The sequence below is a fragment of the Haliotis cracherodii genome, unplaced genomic scaffold, assembly GCF_022045235.1.
Source record: "Haliotis cracherodii isolate W230 unplaced genomic scaffold, xgHalCrac1.p SCAF_35, whole genome shotgun sequence".
NCBI lineage: Eukaryota > Metazoa > Mollusca > Gastropoda > Lepetellida > Haliotidae > Haliotis > Haliotis cracherodii.
The window spans coordinates 2,490,359-2,502,902 of NW_027266292.1; positions in this window are offsets into that span (position 1 = coordinate 2,490,359).

The window sequence follows — 12,544 nt, forward strand, 5'->3', positions numbered from 1 at the left end:
GGGATCGGGTGGTCAGGCTCCCTGACTTGGTTGACGCATGTCATCATATCCCAGTTGCGTAGATCGATGCTTATGATGTCAATCATAGGATTCTCTGGCCCGCTGTCATATAGCTGGAATATTCCCGAGTGCGGCATTAAAAACAAACAAACAAACAAACAAACAAACAAACAAACAAACAAACACACACTGTGCCTCAATGTCTTGGTTGGTTAAAATGACCCATATGCTTCAATAAAGGCACACCACTGTAAGTCTGATATTATATTCATCGGTTGTGTAAGGACATTTATTTTTCAATATGTTCATTACTTTGCATGTTTAATTTCACCTGTCATCGTTCGAAGTGGGGTAATTTTCCAACCGCGAAGACAGCGGGAAGGCCAGGTTTTTTAGCATCCCCGTGGTTCGTTATGGGATTAAAGGCGTATTAAAAGACATGTGGATCCTATAAAAACATACCCACAACTTATCACAGTCACAGTGTCTTAAACTACAACACAACTACAAGATGAGAACTTTCCTTGGACTCTTCGTTGTTCTCTTTATAGCCGGTAAGCAACTCTTTCTTTCTTACAGTATGGACAGTATAGATTATTTATAATGTCACATGATGTCCGCTCTATATTTTGGCGTTTTTAAAAGATTAATATAACAAAGAACTGACTTTTCATTTAACGAATTAAGAAACACATGCTTAAGTTTCATTTGTATAAAAATAAAGCTTTTAAGTAATGACACCGTTTGTCTACTTGGTAAGTTGGTGTAAAAACGAGATTTAAGACCACATTTAACCCCCATTGGACTTGTCCGACATTGTTGCGGTCGGATTCTATTATTCAGGGAGTCATCGTTATTAAATACGGGATTTTATTTAAAGCGTGTACCTTTAACTAAGTTGTGTTTTCATCTGTACGAAGTGTTGATATTTCATACAAGAAATAAACGACTCGTTGTTTATCGTTCAATAAAACACTTTGTTGGTATCATAAACAACTCCCATTAATTAATTCTTAATAAATGTTTTCGCAAGGTAAATAGTCGTTCTAACCTATGCGATCACATCAGTTGCTTGCCTGAAGGTAAGTTCATTTGTAGGGATGAGTGAGTGAGTGAGTTTGGTTTTACGCCGCTTTTAGCAATATTCCAGCAATATCACGGCGGGGGACACCAGAAATGGGCTTCACACATTGTACCCATGTCGGGATTCGAACCCGGGTCTTCGGCGTGACGAGCGAACGCTTTAACCACTAGGCTACCCAACCGCCCCTTTGTAGGGATGATGTTGGGTACATTTTGCAACATTTCCCAAAATAACATTGGGTGAAATATACATAATCACATCAACAATGACTAATTAGTGATTATGTTTCTTTCACTGTAGGTTTGTTTGGTTATTTATTGTTTAACGCCGCACTCAGCAATATTCCAGCTGTATGACGGCGGTCTGTAAATAATCGTGTCTGGACCATATGATGACATGCTTGGACTTTCATAAATCATCCTTGTGTTTCCAGTGTGCCTGACGCCCTACTCCGACGCCTGCTGCTGTCATCACGGCAGTCACCACAGCCACCACAGCAGGCACGGCATCCCCATCCCAATCCCCTACCCCATGGGCGGCAGCAGTGGCGGCAGCCACTCCGCCAACATCCCCCTCATCATCACAACAACTGGAAAATAGAAACATGTACGTCTATCTGTCTTTCAGTTATATATTGCCGGAACCAAAATAGCGGGCAAATATTTGTACAAGTATCACTTGTCCCCAACTTGATTCAAATAAAACTGTTTTCTATAAAAAAAAAATCTAGGGGGGCCCCCGGCTGGCTAGGACACTGCAGGAGTACTGCTCTGCTGCGTCAGGCAATAAATACTTACTTTTTTATGCAAATTGTATGAATGGCCAGTGCTACCGGCACATGCTTACCCTTTTCGCGAACACCTGGTGTCATCACTGATTTTCAGTGGTCCATCCATATAATTTCCACACCTCTTTGTCCTTTACGCCATGTGGAATCTGTTTTGGCAGAAAATCTAGACTGGTTATTTCCTTGCATTGACCATTTATATTGTTAAGGATACAAATGCTAAGTAAATACCATGTCTCAGTTTCATTATATCTCTCAACCCGTGAAGATTCCGGGGTAGAATAGGTCTTCAGCAACCAATACTTGCCGTAAAAGGCGACTATGCTTGTCGTAAAAGGCGGCTAACGGGATCGGGTGGTCAGGCTTGCTGACTTGGTCGATGCATGTCATCGACCCCAATTGCGTTTATCGGTGCTCACGATATCAATCACTGGATTGTCTGGTCCTGACTCGATTATTTACAGACCGCCGTCATATAGCTGGAATATTGCTGAGTGCGGCGTTAAACATCAAATAAATAAACAAACAATATCATTCAAAGTGTTCCACAAACAATGTGTATGCTGTGCGGGGGTGAACTGGGGTTCCACACTTACACAACTGTATTGTCACATGTGGCAGTTAAACTGAAGTTTGAAAATGTAACCATGCTCCAAGCTTTCGAGGTACGATGAACTACAGCTGGAAACAATGGATTGTTAAAAGATTGGTTTGCTCCTTTCGAAAGTTTCCTGCAGATGTCTGCTTAATTGTTGTATACAACCCACTTTTACGTGATAAAAATGACAAGCAACAGTTTTCACATCAACCTTTTCATGATTTGTTTCAGATGACGTGGTCAACTTCGGCGAAGGTCAAGTTAATGGTTCCAGTCTTTTTCTTCACCCTCCCATCTGTATGTCCTTATGAATAAAATATTCTTGAAAATCACCATTTCTTCGTTTTTGCATGTAATTAACACGCGCATGTGTACGCCTACTGATATAGCTTGAATTAAATCCGGGTAGGACACATATCTTTAAATAAACAGTGCAACTCCATACACCTTGAAACATATACCTTAAAGTAAGACCGCGTGGAAACATATAACTTGAAGTAAGACCAAGCAGAAAACATAGACCTTGAAGTAAGACCATGTAGAAAACATATAACTTGAAGTAAGACCGTATGGTAACGTATAACTTGAAGTAAGACCATGTAGGAAACATATACCTTGAAGTAAGTCCATGTAGAAATATATAACTTGAAGTAAAACCGTATGGAAACATATAACTTGAAGTAAGACCAAGTAGAAAACATAGACCTTGAAGTAAGACCATGTAGAAAGCATAGACCTTGAAGTAAAACCCTGTAACCACACATTCCTTGAACTAAGACCATGTAGCAACATATATCTTGAAGTAAGACTACAGTACACTACGGTTATCACGAACGCAAACGGACCACTAATTTTAGTTCGTTATAACCGTAGTTCGTTATAGACATATATGCAACATATACACCAAATGGCCTTGACCAAAAATATCCGCGTAGCACGCATATCTTTAAATAAAACAGTGCAACTCCATACACCTTGATTTAAGTATATACTTTCAGTATGCCCTTGGAACATTATATACTTTGAAGTAAGACCGTGTTTCAACAAGACGACGTAGAACAATCTACAGTCCGCCTACCTACTCGGGCAATCAATTATTTTTTTAAAGAATTAAGTCCTATTGCAAATAAAAGCAAGACAATCATTTCCATAATTCTAAGAAATCTCTTCTAAAATTGAGTCCATTGTCCGATTCCGATAATACCATAAGCTTCCTAATGAATCACTGTCAATAGTGATAATACCAACTGTTCACGAAAAGGTGAGCGTGTCGTGCCCTTCCCATGGCACCCGTCACAAACACATGCAAAGGAAAGCGAATTGTTCTCCTGACCCCCCCCCCCCCCAAAAAAAAAAAAAAAAAACACACAAAAAAACCAAAAACAACAACATGGGAACGCGTGGTACAAGTCAAAATGGGAAATTAAAAAATGTAAATGATGCATCAAATTTGGAAATGTCCAACATGTGTCTGCCATAAAATGTTTGAAAAGCTTCACTATGCCGTTGAATGATGTTACCCTGATAACAAACAACCTTTGTGTATGGAGCTTTCGTCCTCCGAAGAAGGAGCATGCTCTAATGTACCCCAAAAGTTGTGAAATGAAGACACCGATGACATATTTCTCGAGATTCGTCATGATGACGTGGTTTCACCGATCTTTTTTGTTTCTTTCCCAGGTGGGAATATCAGATCTTCGATATACCTGAAGCTTAAGTTGAACAGCTTTGCCAAATGTTCTTGAAATTTACATGCACAGAAGAAGAGATCAGCAAGATGGAACCACGCTTTGTGCCCAGGGGGATGTTCAATTCTTGCCCAAATGTCATATCTCCAAATTCTATATACATTCTCCAAAAAATGAAACGCACAGGTAGATTTTTAGTAAATCTATTGTACTTAGTGAAGTCGATATATTTTATCTAATATCATAGATACAAATATGAAATGTTGGAGCTCGATAGTCACATGTTGTCGCTGTACAAAAGCATTGAAAACTGTTCATTGTCATGTCACATAAGGCCACAAGGTGGCGCTGAACTCATTCCCCGCACAATATTCCAGTTATATCACGGCGTGTCAGCCTAATGTGGGAGGAAAGCCCGAAGTGATGCAGGTCTTAGACGAAAACCACTTCGGTGACACCCACGAGCAGAGGTATGTGCTGACAAACCTAGAAACATAATCGAGACGGACCGGGATTCGAACCCACAACCAAAGGTTCCTGGCGTGCACAGCTAATTACGGCGCCTTAGACGACTGGGCGCCTGTTATCTGCGAGAAAGGCCAGCATTTCACTTGTCATTTTCTCAGTGAACTTGTTTGACAAATTGTCCTTGGTGTCGTTGTACAAAGCGATATTGGCGCTAAGGTGATCGTAACTCCAATGCATTAACATAGAGTTATGGCTAAGGTTGTTCCGTACAACGGCGGCCAGAACCTTTAAAGATAGAGTGAGTGAGTGAGTTTGAATTTACGCCGCTTTCAGCAATATTCCAGAAATATTCCAGCAATATCACGGCATGGGACACCAGAAATGGGCTTCACAAATTGTACCCATGTCGGGAATCGAACCCGGGTCTTCGGCGTGACGAGCGAATGCTTTAACCACTGGGCTACCCGACCGCCCCTTTAAAGATAGAGATGTTACTATATGTATGGTCACGACGTGTAGTCACAAAAGCTGCCCCATGGTTCAAGGAATGGAGTTTTTCCTTCAGTTTGTCGTGTGGGGTAGTTGAGTAAAAAGTTAAATAAACAAACGCTTTGACATAATTGAACTTGGTTCTCTTTAGAACTAAAGAAATTGAAAATACTTTGAGTTTTGAGAATCCACACGGAACCAATTCCACTTGTCTCAAATACATTCTGTGAAAATATAGGAAACCCTTCCTGGTTAATCTTTGAAGTTTGTTGGTTTGTTGTTTAACGCCGCACTCAGCAATATTCCAGCTATATGACGCCGTCTGTAAATATTCGAGTCTGGAACAGACAATCCAGTGATTGATATCATGAGCATCGATCCACGCAATTGGGATCGATGACATGCATCAACAAAATCAGCGAGCGGGACAACCCGATCCCGTTAGTCACCTCTTACGACAAGCATAGTTGCCTTTAACGGCAAGCATGGATGCTGAAGACCTATTCTACCCCGGATCTTCACGGGTTCTTTGTGGTAAGGAATCGGTGGATTTGCTGGACCCATCAATATATATCGCCTCGTTAGGATTTTTATGAAACTTTGGAACCCAGTACAAAATAGGAATTGGCATGTTGAGGCTGAGGTGTTTTATGACAATTAGTGTCGTGATGTTTACACATAATAGCTATGTTATTTGAGTTTGTGCATTCTGCCAATGACATATTACATGCTGGCTTAACATTCCATGTCGGACAGACGGCGTTTGGATGACAGCTGGCTAGGACAGAATAACATATGACATATCACACACTTACTCAACCCACTCTAAAATACATTCAACAGCTTCATCTCCTGTATTGGCCATTTCTCAGTTTTATGTAGTTGCTGATGGACGCTCGCATGATAACATACATGGAGGTAGCCACGCGCATAATCACAATCACAATGTATTATATACACCTTAATACATGAAATGATATATACCAGGTAATATAAGGCCAAGGAACAGCATATAACCTTCAGCAAGACCGTGGAAAAACTTATACCTTGAAGTAAGACCATGCAACATACTCCCTAAGGTAATACCAGGCTACCTTTTACAACAAGACCACAAAACAACATAAAACTTGAAGTAAGACCATGTAGAAATATATAACTTGAAGTAAGACCGTATGGAAACGTATAACTTGAAGTAAGGCCATGTAGAAAACATGGACCTTGAAGTAAGACCATATATAAAACATAGCCCCTAAAGTAAGACCATGTTGAAACATATACCTTGAAGTAAGACCGCGTGGAAACATATACCTTGAAGTAAGACCGCATGGAAACATATAACTTGAAGTAAGACCGCGTGGAAACATATAACTTGAAGTAAGACCGCATGGAAACATATAATTTGAAGTAAGACCAAGCAGAAAACGTAGACCTTGAAGTAAGACCATATAGAAAACATAGACCTTGAAGTAAGACTATGTAGAAAACATAGACCACACATTCCTTGAACTAAGATCATGTAGCAACATATATCTTGAAGTAAGACTACAGTAAACTACGGTTATAACGAACTCAAACGGACCACTAATTTTAGTTCGTTATAACCGTAGTTCGTTATAGACATATATGCAACATATACACCAAATGGCCGTGACCAAAAATAGCAGTTTGTTGTATCCGTCAGTTCGTTATAAACGTGTACGAACATTTAACGTGAAGTAAGACCTTGTAACGACACATACCTTGAAATAAGGCCATGTAGCAACATATATTTTGAAGTTAGACCATGTAGCAACGTCTACTTTGAGGTAAGGCTACGTAACGACATATATCTTGAAGTGAGGCCACGTTAAACATGTGTTTTGAAGTAAGACCATGTAACAACGTGTATCTTGAAGTAAGACCATGTAACAACATGTATCTTGAAGTAAGGCCACATTAAACGTGTGTCTTGAAGTAAGACCATGTAACAACGTGTATCTTGAAGTAAGACCATGTAACAACATGTATCTTGACGTAAGACCATGTAACAGCAAACACCTTGACGTAACACCATGTAACAACATATATCTTGAAGTAAGACCATGTAAAAACATATATCTTGAAATAAGACCATGGTACAGCACACACCTTGACGTAAGACCATGTAACAGCATATATCTTGAAGTAAGACCATGTAACAACATATATCTTGAAGTAACAACATGTAACGACATATATCTTGAAGTAAGACCGTGTAACAGCAGCATTCAGTACATGCCTGTCTTCATTCAATCACGACAAAATTAAACACTCTTTAGCGTTTGGGAACATTAAAAGTAAAGAGGCAAGGATGAGTCGCCATTATGACGTAACACCGTTCATTGTGACGCAGATTCGACGTCCCAGTCAGAGGGAGAGCCAAACTTTCAAACTGACTTTTGTCCGCACCGATTGTAATACACTCGAATCCTAGGGTGGATTCTGGCCAAAATGTTTAGTCACACACAGTTTGAATATTGGATTTTGGTTTGGTTGGTTTGTTGTTTAACGCTGCACTCAGCAATATTCCAGCTATATGACGGCGGTCTGTAAATAATCGAGTCTGAACCAGACAATCCAGTGATTAATATCATGAGCATCTATCCATGCAATTGGGATCGATGACATGCTTCAACCAAGTCAGCGAGCCTGACCACCCGATCCCGTTAGTCGCCTTTTACGACAAGCATAGTCGCCTTTTACGGCAAGCATGGGTTGCTGAAGACCTATTCTATCCCGGAATTTTCACGGGTCTTGAATTTTGGAGGAGTAGTTCTGCATTTTGTATAGCTACAATTACACATATTGCTATCTAGATATACTAACAAATAAAAGTATTCTAATACATATCAGCTTCTCTGTCCGTCAAAACGACTTCCCAAGGGGTTGTCAAAACCCCTGATTGACCAATCGGAATCGGGTAGTTTCTGAAGTCAAGCTAGAATTTTCAACTGTCATTTGTGTGGTTGTCTGACATGGTCGATCGTGTGGTTCTCCTGCGGTGAAGACAGCGGTAAGGCTCATCATATCGCGAACCCGTGGCTCTGAGTCGGATTAAAGGCGTATTGAAGGACGTGTGAATTCTATAAAAGCATCGCCGCAAGTTCTCATGGTCACAGTGTCTTAGTCAACACAACACAGCACAACACAGCACAGCACAACACAACTACAAGATGAGAACTTTCTTGGGACTCTTCGCTGTTCTCTTCATGGCCGGTAAGCAACTATTTCTTTCTTACAGTATGGACAGTATAGATTATTTATTATGTCATATGATGTCCGCTCTATACTTTGGCGTTTTTAAAGATTAATGTAACAAAGAACTGACTTTCCATTTAACGAATTAAGAAACACATGCTTAAGTTTCATTTGTATAAAAAACGAAAAAAAAGATCCTTCAGTGCATAACACTGTTTTAGCACAGTGAGTAAACACTAGGACTAATTATTCAAGGACATTATTGTCAATGATCAATTCATTTGTAAAATGTGTATAAACAGAGGTGTTTTAATATTCAGTTTAAAAAAAAACCCAAATCACATCAGACGAAGTACAGTCCATAGTTTCCTGTTCTTTCCTCCTGAATATATTAATTTAAAATGAGATATGTTCGTTCAAGCAAAGCGTTTATATTTTACGAATATATTTTTTACTCTTGCAACGTGTTGAGGGATCAGCCCAAGAAGTAAAGGTTCATTAAGTAATAGCATTTGGAATATTTCGGCAGGGTAAAAAGTAATAATTGTTGTGGTGTAGATTACCTGCGCCATGAAATAAAAAAAAAAAATATGTTTGTTAGGCCTCCGGCGCATATTCCATGGATAGGATTAAACATTTACTGGATATCACCTTTATTTGTTTTACATGACCCTTTGTCATTGTTACCTACCTCTAACAAGATATGTGGCGGTCGGGTAGCGGTCGGGTAGCCTAGTGGTTAAAGCGCTCGCTCGTCATGCCGAAGACCCGGGTTCAATTCCCGACATGGGTACAATGTGTGAAGCCCATTTCTGGTGTCCCCTGCCGTGATATTGTTGAAATATTGCTAAAAGCGGCGTAAAACTCACTCACTCACTCACTATACCAAGATATAGGTTTGTACATGTAGTGAGTAGTTTCTGTTAACATCGGACAAGTACCATGCCGGGATAAACCTTGTCCCAGCATTCTAAGGCCAGTACATAGTAAAAGGAATTAAAACTCGTCTTCAACAATAGGAATGGTGTGATTCATCCAGGAACATGTTTGCAAATATTCTGATTTAGATTTGAAATGTGGTGCGAAATTTCCTGTTATATTTATTGACTATTTTCTCGTTCTGATAAAGATTTAATGGACCTAATGGTATCACATTGAATCTTGTTGGCAATGCCATCACGTTTATCGCACAGTTGTGCGGTTTTTGCTGGCAGTGCCTGCTTTTGAAATATCATCGAGTTTCAAATAGCAGCTGGAAAACATTAAAACAGGGTTATTCAGACTAAAAATCCCCGGTGATGTATTGATATCTGGGGATTTTCACCATTTACACTGTGATAACGCACATGTTATCCGTTAATTCAACGTACACGATGTAATTTACAAAATAAATAATCTGAATGTGCTCTCGTGTTTCCAGTGTGCCTGACGCCCTACTCCGACGCCTGCTGTTGTCATCACGGCAGCCACCACAGCCACCACAGCAGGCACGGCATTCCCATCCCCATCCCCTACCCCATGGGCGGCAGCAGCGGCGGCAGTCACTCCGCCAACATCCCCCTCATCATCACAACAACAGGAAAATAGAAACATGTACGTCTATCTGTTGTTTAAGTGTATACTGACGGAACCAAAATAACGGAAAACGTTGTTCTTAAGGATAAATTACAGCTACGTTTAATACAAATGTTTCATGTTAAAAGAACAAAGACACAATCTGCTTACTCAGATTACATACAAGACATCAAGTAAATACCCTGTCTCCGTTCTCCAATATCACTCCAACAGGTTTCTATGCTATAACAGTTGTATTGTCACGTGTAAGGTTGATTGTGTAACCATACAAGGTGAGGTGAAATGGGGTTTAACGTCGCGTCCAAGATTATTGCACTTATATAGCGACGTGCATGCACGTGTGTGTGTGGCTGCTTGTACTAGACCGATGCCGATTTATAGTGCTAGCGCACTGAGATACCATGCCGCAAGTTTAGCTCCGAGCCGACCAGTCCTTGTTTTAGCCCCTTAATGTCGAGCGCCAGACAGGGTAACAACAAGTACCATCTTTTAACGTCTTTTGGTATAACGCGGCAGGGGATCGAACTCCGGACTTTCCGCTCTCCGGGCGGACGCTCTACTACTAGACCACGGTGGCGGTCTGTAGCCATACAAAACGCCGTCGGGGTGTGATGAACAACAGCTAGGAGACAATGGAATGTTACGCGATCTGACTGCTACCTACAAAATGTTAGTCGCACAAATTGAGATTTTACTTCAGATGTCTACAGAAATTCTGCCTTTTTCAGCCTTACCATTAAATATGACCTTCTTTTACATGATGATAATGAAAATGAGCAACACTTTAAGACATAAATATTTTCTTTTTTTTCAGAGAACGCGTTCAACGTCGTTGACGTTGACGTCGCTCGACGTCTTCATATTGGTTCAAGTCTTTGTCCTCACCCTCCTATCGCTGTCTATCTAACTTCGCGTGCTGTCAATGCATTTTTATGAATAAAATGTTGCAAATCACTGTTCCGTATTTTTGTGTACGTAATCAGACACATGAACGTGCGCATGTGCACACTCACAGAGGACAGGGGGCACGGATGGCCCAGTCGTCTAAGGCGCCGCGATTCGCTGTGCAGAGTTGCGTCCCTTGGGCACGCCAGAAACCTATGATTGTGGGGTCGAATCCCGGTTCGCCCCAATTATGTTTCTAGGTTTGTCAGCACCATACCCGTGCTCGTGGGTTTCACCGAAGTGGTAAACGTCTGAAACCTGTATCACTTCGGGCTTTCCTCCCACATTAAGCTGACACGCCGTGATGTAACTGGAATACTGTTAAAAGCGGCGTTAAACCCAACTCACTCACTCACTCACTCACTCACAGAGGACAACATGTTACAACACATACTTGGAAGTAATACATATATCAACATGTGCTTGGAAGTAAGACTGCTTTACGACATATACTTGGAGGTATTGCCATGTAACAACATATACTTTATTACCCTATATCAACATATACTTTTAAGTATTACCATATGTCAGCATATACTTGGAAGTAATACCATGTAACAACATATTCTTGGAAGTAAGGTCATGTGACAAAATATGCTTGGAAGTAAAACCATATAATAACGTATGATTGGAAGTAATAACCTATATCAACATATGCATTGAAGTAAGACCATGTTAAACATATACTTGGAAGTATTACCCTATATAAACATATACATTGAAGCAAGACCATGTTAAACATATACTTGGAAGTATTACCCTATATCAACATATACATTGAAGTAAGACCATGTTAAACAAATACTTGGAAGTATTACCCTATATCAACATATACATTGAAGCAAGACCATGTTAAACATATACTTGGAAGTATTACCCTATATCAACATATACATTGAAGTAAGACCATGTTAAACATATACTTGGAAGTATTACCCTATATCAACATATACATTGAAGCAAGACCATGTTAAACATATACTTGGAAGTATTACCCTATATCAACATATACATTGAAGTAAGACCATGTTAAACAAATACTTGGAAGTATTACCCTATATCAACATATACATTGAAGCAAGACCATGTTAAACATATACTTGGAAGTATTACCCTATATCAACATTTACATTGAAGTAAGACCATGTTAAACATATACTTGGAAGTATTACCCTATATCAACATTTACATTGAAGTAAGACCATGTTAAACAAATACTTGGAAGTATTACCCTATATCAACATTTACATTGAAGTAAGACCATGTTAAACATATAATCCCTACTGTCGGTATACGTACATTGACTGTCCATGCATGTATATGACTTAAATCTTCTTGCAAAGAAATCAAACCCCTTCCATATTGATAAGAAATGTCTGCTAAAAGTAGAGTGCACTGTACGATTCCGACAAAATGATAACCATGTGTCTATGAATCACTATCAGATAGTGGTGATATCAGGTGTACGATGAGCGTACATGCCCCATTGGTTGCTCCTATCACAAACACATGCAAAGGCAGATTAATTGTTCTTCTGTACACATACTATAAACGTTTTGATAGCTTTAAATGACTGGGGCCTTGAATATGGTAAACCTAATCAAACATATTTTAAGCAATAGTAGTATGACGCTATGAAATCTTTGTAGAGAGAGCATGCTCGATTGTACCTAAAATATTGTGAACTTTAGACA